Raw genomic sequence first — 22,934 nt, 5'->3', positions numbered from 1 at the left:
TAACCCAGCTTAGAGTTTGGTCAGACAGTCAGACTGAATATTGCAAAAAAAAAAAAAAAACCAAAAAACAAAAAAAACAGATAGATCTTCAATACCCACAGTTAGGCATCTGGAAATGGCACAAGATGGTGGAGACTGCAGGGCCTGTGGACTTGCTGATACTGTCCACACAGCCCCAAAGTCTTTCTTTCCTTGCACATCTGGCTTCTATGATCCGTCTTGCTTTATGCGCTCTGCACAGTGGCAACCAGAGACAGAGTGGTCCAGCTCGTGTGGGGCAGATTTGGCAGGAGCACTGATTCAGTGAAGAGCTCCCTTGCAGCCAGTCTGAAATTGTTCTTTGTCCTGGCACCTCAGCCGTGCCTCATCTAGGTCAAGAGACGTGACTCAGGAAGACGTTCCCTGTGAGCTCTGATTAGATCTGCTCCTCCCAGGGCCCTTCAGCTGGGCTTGCTCCTTTTTCTCATTCCACACAAGGTTTTAAAAAACTGTGTTTGTAAACACCAGTCTCCAACTCGCTGCCTCCAGGGCTCTGGGCGGAAGGCCAGGGAGGGATCTAAGAGACGGCAGACAGTTTTAAGAGGCTGCAGCGTCCGACCGTGCCTTGGAGAGGGCACGCCTTGCAGTTAATAACCATGGTGGCAGGAGTCACCTACAGCACCAGCAGGTCTCAGCACTATTTCCTGGCTCCCTGAGGCTGAGCTTGGGCTTTACTGAAATGACCTCCTCACATGCCAAGGTAAATTCTGGGCCTCTCGAGCTAGCTCTGCTGGAATTAGTGGGGAGCTAAGATGTGCTGCCTCAAATGCATGTCTGAGGCGGGTGCTCTGAGACAATAAACAATACAGTGGACACGTGTTTGCATTTGACACAGTGCTAGTTAAATATTCACTCTCTTCCATTTCTCCTTCCCACAGTTTGCTTCAGAGAGCCTGGTCACGTTCATGGACTTGGGCACTCCTGTCCTAGTGGGGAAACAAGCGCCGGCTGTGGGATAGCAGCTGGTCACTGAACACAAGCCAGCGTGACCAGCAGTCTGAGGTGCCTTGTGAAGAGGGTCTGCCCAGACCTCCCATTCAAGGAGCCTCCCAGGCTCCCTTTGCCTTAATCCTTTTGAATATTGATTAATAAATGCCTCTGTTTGGAGCAGTGACAGAGCATGACCATGGAGGGAAGGTTAGAGCTGGGTGGGGATCAGAGATGGGCCCATCTCTTCCCACCAGCTGAAGTGTGACTCTACAGCATTTTGTGGGTGAGAGAGGAGAGATCTTCACCCAAACACAAGCCTGAACCTGTCCATATATCCAGGATTGCTTCTGTCCACATATTTACCAGCAGACACATTCAGGCACAGATTTAGTTGGAGCTGTAAAGCTCCTGGAAAGGAGGGGGCCTGATGTGCTTCACAAGGTCTAGGCAGAGAGGGGAGCATCTAACAGTCTGAGTGCACATGCAGGTTTGGGGCTGAGCTATGGCTGGGAAGCGGCCAGCAGTCTGGACAGGCAGCTTGCGCACCATTGGGTCAGCCTGCCTATACTTGAGCTCATGCTTCACCGTACAGATGCCACCTTTGTGCTCTGCATCCTGAAGGCCCAGAGCAGTGGTGGCTTTTGTTTCCCTTGAGAGGGAAGGGCTCCCACAGTTTCACACCAGCTTGGGCTCCCACAGTTTCACACCTTGTGTGACAGCTTGCACCTGGGTCACACATTACACCACTGTGCAAAGGACTTCACAGAGTGCCTGGCAGTGGCAAATCAGGCCAGGCTGATGGGGCTGAGAGAGAAAAAGAAAAGTCATGGCTCCTTTAAGGGAGGAAGCAGGCAGGACTGCGAGGGAAGGGAGCACTGGAAGCTGTGCTTTTCTCTCAGCGCCTCAGGGGCTGGTTACTAAATCTGGTTACTGGGCTTAAATAATGCAGCGTGGCAGAGCCCAGTGGGTTTGAACATTGTCATATCCACATAATCCTCTCCTAGGTGGCTGAGATCTCTTGTTCTCTGCTGCCGCTATCTGCACAGGAGTTTGAATGTGATGTGAAACTTCATCTTAAATAATTATAACTAGCAGAGAAGAGCCAAAGCTGCAAAGTCTCATCTATTCCAGTGTGCTCTGTCTATCCATGTAATTTCTAAGGTGCCAATCACCAAAGCATCCAAGCACCGTCTAATCTGGATCCGAGCTCCCTTGGTGCTCATGGAGGCTTGAATCCTAGTGTTTCATGTGAGCTCATCTCTAATTAGCAAGCACAGGGACAGAGCTGCATAACATGGGCAAATAAACCTCCTATTGATGTCAAGGTCTTCATGATCTACTGACAAAACGTCGAGAGGCTGAAGGAGTCACACCAAGGTCAGTCCTGGTCCATGAAATATTAGATCCTCTTTCCATTACCCCAGAGAAGGCAGGGGCAGATTTACTGAGTGCAGGGAGCCACAGTTCCCTGCCCAGGGTGCTGGACCCTTTCCCTTGCGTGATGTGGAAGTTGCTGCAGATCTGTATAGCTTATGCCTCCCCATCTGCATCAAGGCTGCATCCAGCTCCGGGGCAAGGAGAGAGAAGGCTCTCTGCCATCCTTGGCTGTGGATCCAAGCCTCTCTGTGCAGAGACAAGGAAGAAGCAAGTGATAGGAACCAGTGACCCTACTTGTTCCATGTAGGAGAAGGGGGAGGGAATGATGTGCCCAGCTGTCCTCTTGGCTCACCTATTTCCCCATACTTTCTGCAGACTTTGGGAGGCAGATTAAAACCCGCTGGATTACCACTCACTGCTAGTGCGATGGTGAAGGGACTCACTGTACCAAAGCTACTCATCTGGAGTGAAATCGGATTAGACCTTTCCTTAATTGCCAGGGAAGCAGCATTTGTCTCTTTCTAACAAGAACCTGCCAGGTTCAGACAGTGCCACAGTACTGCAATTACTTCCCCTCCATCAAGCTGCACTTAGGAGACTGCCCACAGTCTTCCTGATTTGACTTGACACTTGACAGCAGGTTTTCATGGCAGAGGATACTCAGTACTTACTAGGAGAGAGCCTTTCCAAATCCTGTTTATAAGCATCACATTTCAGTTCTTACAAGCGTGCAGGTCCTTTCCCCCCTCCCCCATTGATCAGCCCTATCCACCTTCCCCCGCAACTGCTGGAGTATTTTTAGTGACATTGAATAAATACATGTTAAATCTTTCTCCATTAGTGACATGTCAGAAATTAAAGTGGCATCAGCTGTAAAGCCTGCAGCTAAGCCAGCTTCTTATAGAGCATTTGCACATGGTTGCCCAAGAGGCTAGGAACAATGGTACCAGAATTGCTTTTTCTTCAATCCATCCATATTCTCTGCACACCCTTTCTGCTCCTCTTCCCCCATAAATACCACTGCCACCTTCTCCTGTTATTTATGCACCACCCTATCCCTAAACCTCCCCAACTTTATGTCTGGAAAGAATCTCTGGGTCACAAAGTTTGAGCCTCTCCAGTCACAGGCATCATGTCACAGAACTCCTGTTAGAGATTTCTCAAGCCACACCTTAAAAGCAGTTGGAAGTTTTCGGCCCTCGCTAAGCCCACTGGATAGCGATTCCAAAACTCCTCCAGTAGCTAGGACTTAGCAGGTAGGAACTTAACCATATCCATAACTAGACCTTCCATCCATGCCCACAACTGTCTTCATCTTCTTCCACACAATCTCCAATCTTATAAACTGTCTCCTCAGCTAACCTTTATCTCTGACCCTAAGCCATCCCCACTCTCTCTGTCATGCCACTTTAGTTCAAGCTTCATCTTCTCAGACATCCTGCCTCTCCCCCACTGCTTGTCTCACTTCACTCTTCCCCTGCCACCTGCTCCCCCACCACCTCATGTTCCCTTCTCCTGACTACCCGTCCTGTCCCTTTCCTTTCCTATCCCCCTCTTCAGGCTACCCCATCTCTTCAGTTGCTTCCTCAGTCAGAGATGGACATCTGTACAATCTCTGATGGTTCAAACATTTATTTCTCCTTGAGTTGCCCAGGGCAGGAGTTTGCTCTCCTTTGATGTTCCTCCTTCAGGTACCTGGTATGGATCAGCTTGGCATCCAGAGCTGGAAAAAAAGTCTGTGCAGCACTCACAGCCTGTGCAGCTTAGAATCAACTCAGAAACTGTGTCACAAAGGAGCATGTGGATAATGGATGAGGTGAAGCTTGAGGTAGAAGATGCTGAAATACTACAGCTATTGGGCAAGACAAAATATTTATAGCTGTGACCTGCAGGGTTGAGTGATTGTGCAGGGTAGGGAAAAGCTGCCATTAAAGAAGAGGGAAATTGCAAAACAAACATTCCCTTTGGATATTTAGTAGCACACCCAAAAGATTAACATTGATTATATCTCTCTATTAAGAAGCAAGATACCGAGCTGCTTTAATTAACTATGTGGGTTCTCCATCTTCAATTGCCTCTTCACAAGTATCAGGTGAGACATCAGGGCTGGTATTCCTAATGGCATAAAGTTAGGCTCTTCCAGTTAGCAGACTAATCCTGAGGCCCTGCTCTTCAAAGGTGTTTAGATTTCAGACAGCTGACATTATTTAGATGCTTAAATCTTTTAAAGCTCTGAGTCTTAGGAGCTAAGAGGGTGTCTAGGAACCTCCAGATTGCCTGGTTCAAGTCTAGTTTATGTCAGTCCTGATGAATAAATGTTACTGTTAGACAGCTGCATGATGTCAAATCTTTCTCTAAGGCTAGGTCATTCTATGGTTGCCTGATGTAGATTTTTAAATTTACTTTTAATTTTTTTTGCCCTTTGCTTCTGGAGGAGTGGGTGTTAGCTAATGTCAGACTCCAGATAATGACTTTGACAGATGTGTGTAGAGCTCAGATTGTTTTATAGCTATTAATTCATCTAGATGTGCCAGCCTGCTGCTTGATGGGTAAGTGTTTTGTTTCACTTGGGGGAATGGGACACAGGGAGAGTTGGTGCCTTTCCCAGACTTGCACAATAGCAGGCTCAGAATTAGGCCCTGTGCAAGTCCAATTACTCTGAGTTGCAAGCATTAACTGCTGGGCTGCCCACTTTTTATTGTAGGAATGGAATGAGGTGTTGAGAGCAAATGGGATGTCCTGGTTTGGATATGGTGGAGGTGCTGTCAGATTTTAGCAATTCAGTGGCCTTTTCAGAACAGTGCTCGAAGTCACAGCTTTCCCAGCACTTGGCAGCAGGTAAAGGTTGTGCACAGGTAAGGACTCCTGCCTCATTGTGCAGGAAGTCTATGGTGAGGGGAGCAAGAAGACGAGGTTGCAGAGAGCTAATCTTTACTTACTAACCTCCTACTTAATAACCTGCCTGGATTTTTCTATTGAACTCAGACCTTTTCTCTGGGTCCAGGGCTTCCCAGAGGGAAGGGAGATAACTCAATAATGGAACAGGCTTCTTCCCTAGACTTGCAACCAGGCAATGACAGGCTCCTTCCTTCCCTCCCTCCCAGTTCAGCACCTCTAGTCCTTCTGGAGCCAAGCCAAGCTCCTCAGATCTAGAAAAGCAAGTGACACTTCGAATCTTTGAGAGAGAAGAAAATGCAGCTCTGGTACTTGGGCTCTTCCCATCACTCCAGACCAAACGCATTCTGCCATCAGCCTGGCAAGCCAAGCCTGTAGCAGGGAGTCAGACTGTGTTCTTTCTGCCTTGTACAGCTCATTTAAAAACAGTGGACAGTTTGATTGGAGACTCTTGAAGCAGGATGGGGCCGGATTGCACCCCAACTACCTGGAGGCAATAAAGTGCCTGAAATGCTGTCAGCTCTTCACTCATTTCCTGGGTTCCTGTACTTCTCCCAACCATCAGAGTGTGGTGTCAGAAATCTTCAACCAGTCCAGTGCTCCACAGCTTAAGCAGATGCTGGGGAAATCAGCACTGACAGACCTGCTCTTATACCATGAGTGCAAACTCCTACAGAAACCTGAGATTTTTCTCAGAAAAGGAAGAGCCCTGGGACTCTGGCAGTGCACTGGGTGATGCCAAAACTGGAGTAGGATTTACTTAGGAAGGGTGCATGGGGCTGTGAGGATGACTTCTTGTAGAAAAGAGCTTTAGATGGAGCTAGAGGCTTTGAGTTCACCCAGTCACACCCAGATCTTGCTGGGCTGTGTTACACTGCATATGCAATGCTATTGGAGTGCAGAGGACTCTGAACTGTGAGGCCAGAACTGGGTAAGATAAAGGCTATTCAAAAGGATTTTAAGATATTCCTGTGTGTATATCTTTGCTGGAATTAGGGAGAGAAGGAGGACTTCCTAACTGCCTTTCCAGTTTGCACTGCTACAGCATTGTACCACTGCTGGCTTGCTGTGTGCTCTTATGGTTGTGAAGGTGCAAGGCAGCTGGCTAGTGTCACTTAATGAGTCTCAGGCATCACGTCAGTGGAGGACTGCTGACATTTGACCTGCTGTAGAAAAGCAGTCAAAAGAGCACCTGAGCTTTGATTAAAACCCTACGGCTTATGCCCTCAGAATGGCCAGAAAAGGAAACCTTTAAGACATAGTTCCAGCAGGTTTTGCACCTGGATAGGTCTGACGGACTCTGCCCACCACACCACCTTTGCCTGTTCTTTTGCCTCCATTGTGGGAGGAAGGAAGCAGACATGCCTTAAGGATTCAGGTAAGGCCACAGGGGAAAGCCATTGTGGGGGTAAGATTTTTAGTTGACTGAGGGACTATAGCAATGAAAGCTGGCATGAACTGAGGTGCCTAAAGCCTTTTCATTATATAGTAAAAGCACCTAGTGTCTTTGCTCCTCAGGGAAGTGCTCAGAGATAGTTGTCAGTCTGGCTGGCCCCTGCCCTTTAATCTGAATGTGCCCACACAGGCCAGGGGCTTTATTTTTGTGTTATGTGCTGTTTTCTTCCCACTCACTTGTGCTTTCCTCTCACATGCCTGTGGCTTCTTTTGATGATTTTTTCCCCCCTGTTTTGGCCTCTCTGTTGGGCAAACTTTGTGGTTTGCCACCTTTCCTTGCTCTTTTTCCTATGCCTTTGATGGTACAAGAAGGCCCCTTGTTGTTTCTGTATGAATTTCACTTTTGCTATGGCTGTGTATGATGCGCTAGAAAAATAACGTGCTAGCCCTTTTGTGGCCTATTTAGCAGTAAATTCAATGTCCAGCAAGTAATGTTCAGCAAGCAAATCCAAGGAATAATGTTTAAAAAAAGGCTGTTTGTATTCCATACCTCTCAATGCCATAAAGACAAAGACATTTGGCATTTCCTTCATGATAAAGCTATCAGCCATATTTATTTTGTACTCTGTTCTTAGGTGACACATTTTATCTGACGATTTCCAAGAACCTTGCCAATGCTACTTAATTAAATAAATTTCACATTGTTCCTGTGCAGTAGGCATTTTCCTCCATTTTGCAGCTTGGGGAGCCAAGGCATTTAAATGAAAATTGACTTTTGCAGAGCCACAAAATAAAACAGCCTCAAGAAACAGAACAAGAACTTCAGAGTCCTGACTCACTACCGTCATTGTCTTAATTAATGGCATGTTGTCTGCCTCTAGTTAGTCAGCATTCTGATCTCCCCCCCCCCCCCCCCCATTGGGTCATCATCATAAAAAAAGATCCAACTGTCATCTTAACCATATAATTAAAATGCCTGCCTACAGAGTGGCTTTCATCAGAAGTCTCCAACCCTTACAAAGGTGGATAAGATGCTGCCATATTAAAAATAACAAGGCACAGAGGAGATTAAGAAATGTGACCGAGGACTTGAAAAATGAAAGCTCACCATGTAACCCAGAAGTTCTGATTCTTGTTGTCTTGTTCTGAATCTTGGACCACAGTGTTTCCTCAGCTATTTCTTCCTGCAGTTTCCTAAGGTTTGCAAGAAGGAGGAGACGCTCTCTAGGCAACCTGCATACCTGCTGGCTGGTCTGTAAGAAACCGCAGAAATGACAGTTCCCAGCTGGAGTGGGTTTTATATAGCCCAGGTTGGTCAGCTGTGACTGTGTCCTGGAGTTTGGAAAACACTGATTCACTAACTCTTTTTCTCTAGCAACTAATGCTGTCAAAACAGGTACCGCCCTTTTCAATAGGGGAGATGAAGCAGTTGCAAGTGGCAAAGTAGACGTCAAATGACACTGTACTGAGCAGTACGTCTAGTAAGTCCTAGAAAAAGCCCTTTCTGCCCAGGTGGCCTGAAGACACTGGTGTTAGCACTGCTGTTTTTCCAGTAACCCAGTAGGATTTGGTGGGTGGAGGAAGGGGAAGGAACTTGGCCAGCTGTGACAATGGAAGAATCTTGGCAGGGGCTTGCACAGAGTCTTGCAACTTGCCTTGATGTCCCAACTTCTACAAGATGAGATTGCACCAAAGTGAGTGAAGCTCAGAAAGGGGTGTGTGAAGGAAATGGGGAACCATGAATCCTGGCTCCATGCGGCTGGCTGAGGCCTTGGGGTAAGAAGAGGGCTGAGACTGTGTTGCCCTTAACAAGCTGTACGCTGCTGTGTGACCGCAGTGATAGGAGGTGCCAAGACACTTCTCAGTCCCTATCACTTGATGGAGTTGTTTTTTGCGAGGGACACCCTTAAAATGGTCACCAGGGCTGCGAGAGTGAGGACCAGCCCCCTTGAGGTGGCTTTTTTTGGAGGCAACGGTTCCCAGCAGTGAGGGCTGGGGACCCGAGTGGATGCATGAGTGACATGGGGCAGCTGCCTCCGCCCCACTGGGCCAGAGCCCCGCTCCTCGACCTGCCGGGCCGTCGCTGCGTCCCCACCCCGCCAAGCCGACCGCTCCCAGCGGAGGTGCTGGAGGGGCGGGCGGGGCGGGCGGGCGGCCCCGGCTGCAGCGCCGGGGGAAGGCGCCCGCCCAGCCGTTAGGGCCGTTGGTGCGCCGCGGCGCCGGGCGCGGGCAGCTGTAGGTGCGCGCGCCGCTGCTGCCCCCTGCGGGGCGCGGGCCGTCGCTGCCGCTGCGAGGAGCCCTGCACGTGTCCCCAACACTCACCGGAAGGCGACCACGCAGAGGCCGGCAGGCCACACGAGGACAAGGCTGTTGGCGCATTTCAGGCCACAAACTTCCTCCTCATCTTCCCGCCCGGATGCCGCCTCGTCCTTCCCGCACAGCACCCAGAGCTCCCTGAGAGGCACCCGGTGCTTGAGCAGGAAGGTGGAGCCACATCTGCCGGGACGAAGAGCAGGGAGCGCCTTGGAGGCTGCGTGGTGGGGGCAGCCCCAGCAGGCCTCCCGGGGAGAGCCACGTCCTGGGCGCAGAGCCTCGTGGCAGCCAGCGCGGGGCTCGGGTGGCAGAAAGCAGCCTCCATCCCCGCCGGCACACAGGGCACTTTGGACAAGGCGCTGCTGCAAAGCGATGCGGGCAGGCGCTTTTTCAGGGGCTGCCGAAGAGGGTGGCAACGCGCGGAGCCTGCCCCTTTCCTCTCACACCTCCGCGCATTAAAGGAAAGGGTGTCCCTCCCCACAGCGCAGGTGCACCCACGCAGGGGACTGCAGGTGCTTTGGACCACAAGTCGTCGTCGGGAGCAAAGGGCATCCAGCCTGGATGAGGCAGTGAGCAGAGGAGGAAGGGCTCCTTCCAGGCGACTGAGTGCTGGACGCTTTGACCAGCAGCGTTTGGCGGTATTGCTATTGGTGGTGGAGGGGTGCTGCTGAGAGAGGAAGCAGTGGAAAGAGCAGCGCCAAGGAGGCACTTTGTGCTCCGGCGGGAGCAGCTCCGGGAAGCAGCGGTGCCCGGGGACGGGTGGCAGAGGCGGTGGCGGGGGGGGAAGGACGGCTGTGGCTGCTCTTCTTACCTGAACCTGGCAACGGCGACGGTGTCGGGGAAGAGCAGCAGGTGCCTGTCCCTCGTCCACTGGTGCCGGGTCACCTGCACACGGTTGCTGAGGAGCAGCTGGGGGCTCCTGCACGACACGAAGGCGCCGAGCGGCGCCGGGGACCGGGAGGCCACCCTGCCCCAGAGCCCGAGGCGGGCGCCAGGACCCCCATGGCTGGGGGTCCCGGGCTGCGCCTGGGTGCCGGGAGCGGGAGTGCCCCGGGCGCCACAGCAGTTCACCTGTCCCATGCCGCTGTGGCCGGACAGACCTGCGCGAAGCGGCACGCGTGTCCCTTTGCCGAGCAGTACCACCGGGCTGAGAGCTGCCTCTGCCCGTGCTGCCCTACAATGGCACAGTGCCGCAATGGGGACATGCCGGTGGCCGTGGCCGGGGTCCCTGTGATGCCACTGTGGCACATTGTGATGCGCCAGCCGCGGCGCGGGGCAGCGCCGGGGCGTGGGCCGGGGCTGCGGGTGCAAAGGGGACTCTGCCCGGCACCCCGGCATCTCCAGCGCCGCACGATTTTCCCGTCTGCGGTGCGGCAGCGCAGCTGGTGGGGCCGGGCACCGCTGCTGGCTCCTGCCATGGCCCCTTTGCTCTCCGGGCCTGGGCCCCACATGCCCAGCGCCGGCTCCTGCCGTGAAGAGGGTCTAGAAGACGCGCTCAGAGACGCGGAGCTGCCTCTGCGTGTGCTGATGGTGGCTCCCGGGGGGAGGCGCGTGCTGCCTGGGAGAAGGGAGCACGTGGGCTTGGTGGTGGAGGAGCTGCCGGCTTCAGCAGCTGGCTCTGTGTCGAGGAAAACCCCCAACACATAGGGCTCCCCACACAGCTGCAGCCTCCCCTGTTGTTGCTGGGACAGGAGGACTCGAGCTTTGGAGGCGGCAAGCAGGAGGTCTCAGCAGGGCCCAGACGGTGCCCCAGCTCCCAAGTTTCACACTTCCTCTGCACTCAGTCACAGTAGTGGTCAGCTGAGATTAGAGACCTGCCCTCCAGGTGCCAAAAGGTGGCATCCCCATGGGAAGGGGGAATCTCAGCTCCAGTCACAGTCAGGAAAGAGGTTAGGGAAAGAGTCTGCTGCCTAAACACCAGGACCGGCATCTACTTGTGGTGCCTTCAAAAATGGCTGTCGGTGCCCCGGCATACCCAAATGCCTGCGGACACCGACTTTCGGGCAGCTGAATCCCTGACCTCGACTCGGGGCTGTGCCAGGAGTCTGCAGGCAGAGAAACCCAAAGGCAGGCTGCGCAGGAGATGAGGCAGGCTCCCGTAAACGCTTGCCTGCAGATACCAAAATGGAAGTAGCCATGTGTGCAGTCCGCATGGGAGTGCCAGTCCAAATGCCTGTGAAACCTGCAGGCATGGTCTTTCTCTCAGCCTTGTTACGACCCAGGGTCGTAGAGATCCAGGTTTCGTGATTCCCTTGGGCTAAATTAAGGTGAAACAACACCAAGTGATCAGTTACACACTTTATTCATTAACACGGACCTAGAAACAACATTAACTTGGAGGCAACCTGAACCTAAACGTAAATGTAAATGTAAAAAGGAGCAAAAGATGCAGAAAGAGACAGTCACCACCCTTGGATCCCACCACATCCACCCCAGCCACAACAACCCCCCAGTGCTGGGCACACGCCTGCTTGACCACGCCTGCCACCGCCATGCAGAACTTGCTTACAGAAACTTGTCTTGCGACAATGTTTGAGACGTTAACAACTGGCTCTTACAAGGAGTCAATCCAAAGTCCCCCTGCTCCTGGACCAGGGCTCCCCGGGGCCCTGGACGGGGAGCTCAGTGCTCACCACAGACCAGTTCCCACAGGTGAAAGCACACTGCCTGTCCCGGCAGCGTTCCCGTTGCTACAAGGGCATCAGGATGCTGCCAAGAGGCCTTTTCCTTTCCTTTTTGTTCTTTCCTTGTTCTCCTTGCGTTTTTTCTTTCCTTTTTCCTTTCCTTCGTCCCTTTTGTCTTTCCTTTTTTCTCTTTCCTTTTCCTTTTTTCCTGTCCTTTCCTTTCTTTTTCCCCCCTTTTCTTTCCCTTTCTTCCCCTCTCTTTTCTTCCCCTGGTTTTCTTCCCCTTCCTTTGCTTCCCCTCCTTTTTCTCCCCACTTCCTTATTGCCTCCCTGCTCATCTGCCCCCTTATCCCCCTTGCTGATGGTCCCATTTCCTTTCTCCTCCCTTTTTTCTCACCCTTTTCTCCTCCTTTCCCCCTCTTTCTATCTCCCCCCTTTGTTCTCCCATTTTTGTCTCCCTTCTCTTCTCCTCCCTTTTTCTTCTGCTTTTTTCCTCCCTCTTTTCTTTTCTCACCCTTTTCTCTCCCTTTTTTCCTCCCTTCTTTTGTGTTCTCCCCATTTTTCCTCACCTTTTTTCTCCTTTTTGTTCCCCCTGGTTTCGTTCCCCCTTTCCTCTCCCGCTTTTTTCCTCCTTTTCTTCTCCTTTCTTTTCTCCCCTTTTCTCCCCCTTTTTTCTCCCACTCCTCTCCTCCCTTTTCTTCCCCTTTTCCTTCCCCTTTTCCCTTCCCTCTTTTCTCATCTCCCCCTTTCCACCCCTTACTCCCCCATCTTTCCTCTGCCTTTCTTTTCTCCCTCTTTTCTCTTCCTTCTCCCCTTTCTTCTACTTTCCCCCTTTCTCCCTCTTTCTCTTCCCCCTTATTTCTTCCCCTTTTCTCCCTTTATTCTTTCTCCCCCTTTTGTTATCCCCTTTTTCCTCCCCCTTTTCTCTCCCCATTTATCACCTCTTTCTCCGCTTTTTTCTCCCCAATTTTTTTCTCTCCCTTTTCTCCATTTTCTCCTCCATTTCTACCTTTTTCTCTCTCCCCTTTTTCTCTTGCTTTCTTATCTCCCCCTTTTTTCTCCCCTTTCATCTTCCCCTCTTCCCTCTTTTCTTTTCTCCCTCTTTCACACCCTTTTTTCTCCCCTTTTTCTCCCCTCTCTCTTCTGCCTTCACCTATTTTCTCCCCATTTTTCTTCACTTTTTTCTCCCTTTTCCTCTCCTTTTTCTGTTTTTTTCTTACCACTTTTTCTCTCCCCATTTTTCTCCCCCTTCCTGCTCTGCCTTTTCCTCTCCCCCTCCTCCACCCCCCCCCTTTTCTCCCCCTTTTATCTCCCTTTTATCCTCCCTTCATTTTCTCCCCGGTTTTCCTCACCTTTTTTCTCCTCTCTTTTCTCCCCCGTTTTCTTCCCCTCTTTTTTGTTCTCCCTTTTTCTCTCACCCTTTCCTCCTCCTTTCTCTTCCCCTCTTTTTCTCCGGCTTTCTTTTCTTCCCCCCTTTTTCTTCCGTTTTCCTTCCCTTTTCGTCCCTCCTTTCTTATCTCCTCACCAACCCATTTTCTCCCCATGTTTGTTTTGCCTTTTCTACCCCTCCTATTTCTCCCATCTCTCCCCCCTTTCTTCTATTTTCCCCCTCTCTTCATCCCATCTTCTTCCCCCTTCTTTCTCCCCCTTTCTCCCTTTCTTTCTCCTCCTTTTCTTGTCCCCTTTTTCCTCTCCGCTTTGCCTCTCCCCTTTTCTCTCCCTTTTTATCACTCTTTTTCCTCCTCATTCTTTCTCCACCTTTATTCTCTCCCCCGTTTTACTCCCCTTATTCTTCCCCATTTTTTCTCCCTCCTTTTCTCTCGCCCCCTTTTCCACTTGCGTTATCTCCCCTCTTTTCATCTCCTCTTTTCTTCCCTCTTTTCTTATCTCCCCTTTTCCACCCCTTTTTCTCCTCATTTCTTTCTCTGCCTTTCTTTTCTCTCCCTTTTATTTCTTCCCCTTCCCCACCTTTGTTCTACTTCCCCCTCCTTTTCCCCCATTTTCTTCCCCCTTTTTTCTCCTCTTCTCCCTTTGCTTTACCTCATTTCTCTTCACTGTCTTCTCCCCCTTTTTTCTACCACCCATTTTCTCCCGCTTTATCTCCTCCTCCTCCTCCTCCCTCCCAGAGAGAAGGGGGGTTCTGAGAGAGGGAAAAATGTCGACCTGCCTGAGTTAACAAGTGAGTAAGGCCTGCCTCGTCCGTTCTCAGAGATTTGCTGTCAGGGTGAGCTGCACTCTCCTTGCTGACCCTGAATCTCCTTGCGGCTCGGCAGGGAATGGGTGTGCTGAGCCCCAGGTGCGATTTACAGATGCTTTCAGCTAGAGTGCCATGCTTGCCTGTGCACGTGTATGACTATGTCCTTAAAGCAGCTGCTGCAGTGCTGTCTAGGAGTAGGTCATTTCCTTTTGACTCAGATGCATCAGTCACGGAGTATATCTGCTCTAGTTTTAGGCTCAGACCTTCAGCCGTGAGGTTGTGTTCTCCCACTCACATGTGGGTTATGGGCAGATTTAGGTGTGCACCTGGAGACAAGGCTTGGACCTTTGCTTAGGGCCTCTTAGCGCCCAACAGGCACTAGCTACGGTCTGTGTGGGGGCTGTTCACAGCCTTCTCAGTTGCTATTACATATTCCCTGCTGACTTAAAGGTGTCGTTGTGACTCATATTGGCCAGGCAAACCAGCTTTGTGGTCCCTCCGAGCAGGCTTTCCAAGCTCTGCCTGACTTGGTAGCAGAGAAGGTACATTGCACAGAGCTGCAGACTTCCGTAAGTGTCCCAGCATCGCACACCATGTGGAGTCAGGTCTTAAGGCGCCTGGGTTTTAGCTCACAGATGCTTATGGTTACAGTGGAAACACAGCTTAACCTAGCTGTTGTCCAGTCTGTTTAATGGCCATCCCACACACCTAGAGGAGACAAGATATGTGCAGTACATGGCTTTGTATGGGCGTGTACACATCTGGGTTTTCTTCTTTCTTTACAGCAAGGGATTTTGACTTTCTAGCTCAGGTCCCTTTCTTTAAAAAGGCAAGGCCAGCTACTGCTTATACTCCATTTCTGAAGCAGGATTGTTGGATGGCAACAGGGTGCTATCTCTCCACAGAAAAATAGAAGTGGTCTGAAGGGGAGACCTGGAGATAAATTCCCTGTGCCTCCACTTTAACTTGCCTGGGGTAGCTTTAAAGAAAGCCGGTCATTACTGCCAGGAGGAACTTAGTGTACTCTGTAATTTAGAACACACGCAAGCAAGGTCCTAAATGTGCTATAGGAATCAGCCTGCGCTTGCTGTGTCAATCCCATCATCCCAGTGTGTCCTGTTTGCCTTTGCAAAGTGGTGTTATGTGACTAATGACAGGCAGACAGGACAGAAGAATGACTTTTTTGAACAGTTGCAGTGTTGTTTACCATAAGGAGCAGGTAGAGCTTGTAGTTCAAGACTGTCTTACAGGCAAGGTGGACACAAGGTGCTCAGTCACAGGGAAGCCCTGGGCTTCATACTGTTCCTGGGATCTGCCAGCTCATGTACAGCATAGGTGAAAGACAGTTTTGGTGGTTCACAGCAAATCTCAGAAGCAAAGGCCCTGTCCAGACGGACACACACTCCCAAGCGTGGAGGAATACACCCTCCAGTTTGTTTATGAGTGCGAAAATTGCCCTCATGTTTCAGTTATTCAGAATAAAATTCCGGTGTCTGAAAAGATAGAAATTGAAAGATAAAGTGGAAGGAAGGAAGACGCTTCAAAGTCAAAACTGCTGATTAGTTAGTCAACCAGTAACTTTAACACCTATCCCCCACACTTTTGCCAACAAATTCTTCCTACGCAAACCAAACTTGCTACTTTTAAGTATACTGTATAAGTGCATGCCATACTACATAGATGTGTGTATACATAGATAGAATGGAAGCATGTATATATAGGCACTGCATGTGTACATAAATACTATATGTGTCGGATCTGGATTTTTTGTCTGCATCTATACCAGCAAATTAAGCAGTGCCAGAGAATGATCTGAGGCACTAGAACCCCATTGTCTATTAAATTAATAGCTGACTCCTGTTAACTTATTCTTGCCATGGTTTTGGCCTTTGCAAGTTAACGCTCTTCCAAATGCTCTCCAGGCATGGCTGAGGGAGTTAGTATGGGCCAGGGGCCATTCCCAGTAACCTGTTTGGATCCAGCTGCCTTGTTTGGAGGATAAGAGTTTGATAGTATGGGTGCAAGCCATCCTGTGCCGGGGCCTCAGTGCCAGAGAACAGTCCTGGGCATGTTTAGTTTACTGGTATAGGCATAGTCTAGGAGCCCAAGGGATTAGGCAGAGTTTTAAGTGTTGCATGCCTGGACTTAGATACTTGATTTCTCCCAAGTCCCAATTTGTTGGATGACTTTTGTTTTTTAGTGGATGTGGGCCTTGTTCCTTTAACTCTTCTGTCACCTTAGCTAAAAAGCCTTGTTGACTGATGATAATGACTCTTTAGTGTTCTTCCAAAATAATAGATACCCTGCAGAAGGCCAAGTGGGTTGTAATTATACAGTTGTTATCACTGCCAGCATGACAGGTGCATATAACAACAATGAACTTTGTTTAGCATTTTAAAAATATTTTTTAGGGAGCAAGGCACACAAAACATAAGAGAAACAATAAAATCGTACAAAGCAGGGTAATTTTTCAAAGACTAGCCAATTTTCTTCAGACTTTGTAGAAAATAGTTTCCTTTGCTTTTGAGTTGAACCTGGAGATATTAAAATTAAGATAACTTTGCTAGATGAAATTATAGAGGGATTGATTAGATTTTGTAAAGGAACACCATTGCAAGTACATTCAGTTATACTGATTCTTGTGGTACAACATCTTGGGAATGATGCTACTGAGTTTTCACTAAGCAAAAGTACTTGAGAGTTTAGTTTTTGCATATCTTTTGAAAAATGGCACAGAAAGGTGTCTGACTGATAGCAGTACACCTATGTTCATATGGAGGAATATAACTTTCTTTAATAGGAGGTGCTAAGTACAGTGCTCTAAGTCACATACTTTTCCTGAACCATATATCTGGTCTAATCATAGCTCTCTTTCATAACCCTGGCTGTTGTTCTCTTACCCTGATTCTCTTTGTGGCTTGAGCTTCATTTCTATCAATATAACTACCACATTAGCATCAAAGTACCTAGTCCAGGGCTGAGAGATGATCTCTTGTTGCCTGTGTGACTCTTCCTGTTCAGGATTGTCACTGTGCTATGCAATATGTGACTGGAGTATCCGCATCTCAACCACAGCCAACTCAATGTGTGGGGAAGTGTTGGGGCAGCTCTGATACCGCAGTGCTGATATGATGTGACAGCAGCAAACGACTGAGCAGAAGTGTATTGAAAGGCCACTTATTTACAGATATGGCCAGTGTCTGCCATATATACAATGAATTTGGCTGGATCTCTAGAAGTCCTTCTTCATATTTACAAGGGGAGGGAAAAGGGAAGGGCTGAGGAGTGACTGAGATTAATGTCTCATCTTTTGGACTGAACCTGTCTTCCCCATTTTTCTCACAATTTGTTACACAGCTACAGAGGTCTCCTGGAGAGTGCCTCATGTGCCCCTGCTATGTGCACTACTTCAGGATATGTGAGCTGGTTATTTTGGGGGACAGATGCTATGTATCTGGGCCCATTACCCATTTAGAAGGAAGCCAGAAAACAGCTGATTAGATCTAGCTACAAAAAAGGAGAGATTTTCCAAAGACAAGCTCCAGGAAACTACTCTTTGATACCTCCAGGATTGCTGGCTGTGGTGTGGGAGCAAAGATGGAAAGAATTTTTCACATCGCCTAATCCTAATGCAATCAAGTTGTGCAGGCCATACTTTTGTTCTGCTTTGAGGGCTAAGAGACTGGTGGCAGGGTGCCACTAGTGTCAGACTTTACAGCGCATCCCTCAGACTTTCAGACCAGGAGAGGTCATCCTAGGACTGGGCCTGCCTCTGAATCCCACCCTCTCACTCTGGCCTTTCCTAGTGTCCTTGGGTTTAAGCACTGACAAGGGAGCGTACAGAACCTAGGATTTCCTCCCTGGCTGGCTATGTGAGACACACCTACACCTCTGGCTAATCCAAGCGTGACTTTCTGCTAGATATTGTACACGTGCTTATTGACCTGAAGCAGCTTATTGCTGCAGTGTAGCAGTCTCAGATCCTGCCCTCAGCAGATATGGAAGAACACAGAAGCAGGTCTGGAAAAACCCAAGAAACAGCCCAAACCCTCCAGCCTGCTCTCCCTTATCCTGGCAGCTCTGGGTTGCAAGGTGAGCTGGTACCAAGGCAAAGAGGTGGTCTCTTGTGCCCTCTGGGGACGGCTGGTGTATAGTACAGGCATAAGGAAGCATCAGAAACAATTTGTAGCTCTTCACACAGTTTCTCTTAGCCAGTCAGCCCATAGGTGAGGTTTATAGGACAGCAGGCCCATGGTTAATGTAGCTGTCACATCTGCATTGATCAGCCAAATCCTGCCTGTGTCCTGACAGCGCCGCTTGGCTGGAAAATCTTACTCTAGAAACACAGAAACAATAAGGGAGGGCTGTGTGATCAGATTTCTATAAAAACATCCCACTCTCACCCTTTATCTGCCCTTTGTCTTAGCTTGTATTCTCTTGTCCCCTTTTTCTACCATTTTTACTGCTAACATGCCTGCATGCAGAACTCATTCTTTCTGATCCCAAACTTTCTTCCTTCCCAAGGCCACTTTCATCCTTGTTTATACAGCCTTGCTGTGTGGAGAACTGTTCCAACTAAGATTTTCAGTGGATAGCTTGCAAATAACTTCCCTTAGTTGTGGGAAACTGATAAAGGTTTCAGCATTTGGCCTTGGCCTCCAGAGGAGCCTGAGAAATATACAGATGCAATTTGCATTCACAGAGTTCAGAAAGCAGAGGGTAAGTGACATGTGTGCTTTATTCTCATCACGACATCTTTTAAGGTTAAGGGCTCTCTCCTTCTTTGGCCCTTAGTGATCTGAACTTTTGAGGCGGAGATGTCTGAAGACAGTTTGTCTTGCTCTGTAGTTAAGAGTACCTTCAAAGTGCAGTTTTACTGGTTGCTGGGACCCCTTCTGTTGGCTTCCGACTGGTTCGTGGACAAATCCTGGGCCATTAGAGTCCTTTTCGTTTCTGTGCTTATTTTAAGAGCTGTATATATTACTTCCAGGTCTTTCTCTGAGGATTCTGCTGTACTGGCACTCCCACAGAGGCCTCAGGCAGGGTTCCTGCTCCTCTCCTCAGCCTCCTCGCCATGCTGGGAGCAGCTCAGTAGCACAGGTTTGCACAGTGACCTCAACAGACTCAGAACCATCTTCTCTCACCACTGGTGAACTGGTGCTTGGCAGCAGCTGGAGAAAGGGTGTAGGCTAATGGGAAGTCCTAACAGCTCTGTGAAACCTTGCAAGTGCCTGGCTGGTGTTTTTTGATCATCTGATGGCAATTTGAAAGGTCTGAGCTAGCCTGCAGTGAGGCACTGTGTCCAGGAGCCTCCTGAGCTGGCCCAGCCAGGATGCAGTGCGGGTGCAGCTTGGCTGTTGCTCTCCTTACCCACACACTGTGCTCACACCAGGGGTGGACTGCGAAGCAGCAAGTTCAGGCTTGCCTCCTCTTTGCTCTTCTTCCAAGGGATGGATTTTTTTTTTTCCCCAGTGATACTAACCTGGCTCCTTTTTCGTTTTCCTTGAAGCCCTGAAATAGATCACAACTAAAAACAGGCTCTAGATGGGATGCCATAACTAGAGGAACTGAGAAACCTCTTTGATGTTGAAAGCTGTGTCTTATTCATGGACTTGGGATAAGCCCAGGGGCTGTCTGGGCAGCCAGGAAGTTCCAGGAAGGAATTTCTCCCCCATCAAACCAGCAACCTTCATACTATTTTCTCTCTTCCTCTGTACAGGCAGAGTGTGCTCATTTCCTAGCACTTTTGCTTGAGAAATTTCCTGCTTTCACAGGAAGCTAGGCCCTTTCTCTCTAGAGTTGCCGTTCTAAGCAGTGTAGTTTGAAATTTCTTGTCTTTTGTCTGAAAGGCAGATGAGTGGCAGATGGAGTGGCTGTGTCATGCCTCTTTGGACTGACTGCTCCCCACTAGCTACAGGGCAGGGCTCAGAACCACTGCATGGTACCAGTTAGGGACTATTACCATGAGGGTGTTTGAAGAGACATTAGTGAGTTGCAGTGAATGAATTTAGGGGAAAAAAGGTCAGAGATCCTTTTGCCAGATGAGATGATTCGTCTCCTTCAAGGGCTAAAGCGAAGGAGCTATTAAAAGCAGGAGGACTCTTCACTTTCCTTTGCCTGTACTTCTGAGGAGCCAGACTGCTGAAGCTCTGGGCTGGCCAAGCTGAACTGCTAGTCCTCTGTGTGCTACCTGTGCAGCCCACTACCAAGTGGGTATTGTGGGTCTTCTTCTAGGGGTTTGCACAGGAGCAAATATTTGCAGCACCAGCTAGAGAAACATGGTGTAGGCTGTAATGGTAATCCCGCTCTCCCTCGTTCTCGGTGTGTTAGCCGCATGCTGACTCCGCAGTTAGCCCTAGCAATTTTCAGGGAGAGAATGGGCAGCAAGGGCATTATAACAAAGATGGGGCTGCCCAGCAGTGCTGTTAAGAGGATCGTCTCTTTTTCTTACTGTAGCCACGTGGCTTATACTGGCGTCGTCAGTGTTTCTGTATCAAATAGCAGGGATCAGTAATCTTTGAACACCTTTCTCTTATGTTTCTTTCCCACTCTTTTACTCTTCTCATGCCAGTCAGAAACTGTACCTTCAAAAACACACATCCGAGATAGATACACTCAGATATACTAGATATTGAATGGCTAGTGCTAGGCCAGACATTGCACAAAGGCAAAGTCACAGATGATCCCCTCTGGATGAGCCTACAGGCAAAGCAATTCATACACAGGGAGGAGAAATTTCCTGTGGTACCATTAATGATCAATGGCGAGCTGAGGAACAGAGCTCAGTGCCCTTTGCCACGCTGAACGCATGCTGTAGCTGTCTTTCTTCTGCCAGTCACACTGTTCTGGGAATCATTCTCACTGTTTTCGTGAACGGTCTTTGTACCTACAGGTACTGGGCTGTGGCTCAGACAACTGGTGGATGGATCTGCACAGTAGCACAACTCAAGGTGTGCCTGATTTTTGATCTGCATCTCTCTCCAAGTGATTTCTAGGCTCAGCTTTCATGCTTTTTCTGCCTTGCTGTTCTCTCTTAACATTGTGCTTGGCAAACCTTAGGGATGTTCTCCCCATGCCCGGGGCTGTATGTCGCTCTGATGTCCATCCCGGGCATTTACCCGGTTAAGATCATACACCAGAGGGGGTGGAAGGATTTTTTTCCAGCTCCTCATCCTTCAGTCTCCCTTGGTGTAATGAGGGAAGATGCCCAGCAGATGGCACTTGAACCTCTTGGCCAGAATGTTCCTGGCCTTTAGCTTTGGGGCATTCAGACCAGAGTCTGCACAGATGGAGCAGTTACGGCATAGGGCAGGATGTGGTGAGGGGAGGCGAAAGACTAGTTTCGTGTGTGAGATGGGCTGAGCAAATCCGCAGGTGATTTCCAACGGTGAAAACAGCATCTCTTCTCTTACGAGAAGACTTAGCCAGGCCTGCCTAATGGGGCCTTCTGCACCTACACACATTCCTGTTCTTGCATCTCACGGTGTCAGTGGTACCCCCAGGGGAGGATAAGCTGCAGAGGGTATTAGACTGTCCCCCAGGCACAATGGGAGACAGAACTCAAAGGATATGTGCCTTAAACGAATCCTAGCTGCATTGTCTTCACCCCTCCGCCCATCTCCCTTAACATGCTATTTAGCCAGGACTCCCAGAGAGGAGCCTCTCCAAACGAAAAGATGTGGCACACCGAGAGCTAAAGCAGTTCTCTGGGAGTGCCTTACCCATGACAGTAACAGGCAGCAACACTTGGATATCGTGGAAGTGAGCCGGGATCCTGGCTTAACTCATAGCCTCTTGCCTCCTCTGTCACTGCAATGCTGTGTGTGCTTGCACGGATAGCTTGCCATTTGCCTCCCCTTTACTCCTCACCCAGCTGTGAGGAATTTAAACAGATCTTAGAGCAATGCTGAAGCAGGTGTGGGGGCTTACCATAAATGTTCAGCAATGCATTTTTCATGTTTTTATTATATGACGTGAGGAAACTTGGCCCCTTTGTCTGATTTTTGAGATTTGGATTTGGTTTGAACCCACCATTCATATCAAAACTCCAGGGGTGAGAAACCCACAGGAACCAAAACCAAAGCAAAGAGATCACATGAGATGCTTGGGAAGTGAAACCACTGAATTTTGCATAGCTCCACCAGTGTGATCCAGTAACAGGCTAGATTACAGTCTGGGGTAGTCTGGGAGCATGCAGCTAGGAGACAGGAGACATAGCTTCTATTCTTGGATCTTCCACAGCTTTCCTCTGTGGCATTCGGAAAGTCAAGTAGTCTTCCCCGTCTTAGTTTTCTCCTTTGGGGATAATACTACTACTGAGCACTGGAAAATATTTTGCTATCCTTGAGTGGAAATCACTCTGATAATATTCTGCAACCCATATGAATGCTGAGGAACAACATCTCCAGACCTCTTGGAGAGCTTCCTTTCCAGTATATAGCACAGCATCATGACCTATCACATACTGGGAACCCATCTAGGGTGTCAGATCTCATCCTGGAGGCAGGGATCCCATGGGAACACATATGGGGAAGATGCGAGGCAGTAGGTTGTAGCCTTGCTTTCTGCAAGGGCTTCTTTAGCAATAGGGGTCTGCTAAGTTGCCTGTCTCTGGTTGCAGTACTGTGTTGCCATGTCTCTCTCACTTGGAGAAGATGCTGGGTGCTGTGGATCAATGGAGATCTTGTGAACTGTCAATCAGCGGCTCCTGACACTGTGGTTGTGGAGCAAGAGAGAGGCTGTGGTACTTTACCAGTGCAAGGGTGTGCAAGGAAAGGAACTTGAGTCTGTGAGTTTCTACTGAGCCTGCCTGGCTAAGCAAGTGGAGCTGAGGAATGCTTGTGGCTGCTCAGCTTGAGAAAACACTGGGAGCAAGTGTGTATAACTTGACCTGAGAAAGAACTGGGTGTATGGGAACTTGGTTTTCCTGGCTATTCTGGTTACATGAAATACAAAGCAGGAAAGAACTTGTTGCTCTGCGGGTATCTGCTGCAAAATACGGAGGCAAAGGTTGTTGAAACAGGGTTAATAGAAGGAATTACAGCATTAGTTTCTCTCATATCATAGGTGCTATGACAAAGTATCACTGGCATTTGCTTTTGCCCCTTTTCATTAGCAGCATTGGTCCAGGAACAGGTTAAGCAGCCCTGCACTGAACCCGCCAG

The 22,934-nt window shown here is 49.3% G+C and overlaps 1 protein-coding gene across 1 annotated transcript in view; it reads left to right on the top strand.

Annotated features, from left to right (window-relative positions):
• Window positions 1-6,250: 6,250 nt before the first annotated feature.
• Window positions 6,251-22,934, top strand: part of LOC112995939 (uncharacterized) — a 78,316-nt gene continuing 61,632 nt past the window's right edge. The window contains exon 1 of the mRNA XM_026121202.2: window positions 6,251-6,619. The gene's annotated coding sequence lies outside the window, so the exon portion shown is untranslated. The remainder of the gene's footprint in view (window positions 6,620-22,934) is intronic.

The sequence above is a fragment of the Dromaius novaehollandiae genome, chromosome 3 (genome assembly GCF_036370855.1).
Source record: "Dromaius novaehollandiae isolate bDroNov1 chromosome 3, bDroNov1.hap1, whole genome shotgun sequence".
Classification (NCBI taxonomy): domain Eukaryota; kingdom Metazoa; phylum Chordata; class Aves; order Casuariiformes; family Dromaiidae; genus Dromaius; species Dromaius novaehollandiae.
This window is presented reverse-complemented; position numbering and strand designations above follow the sequence as displayed.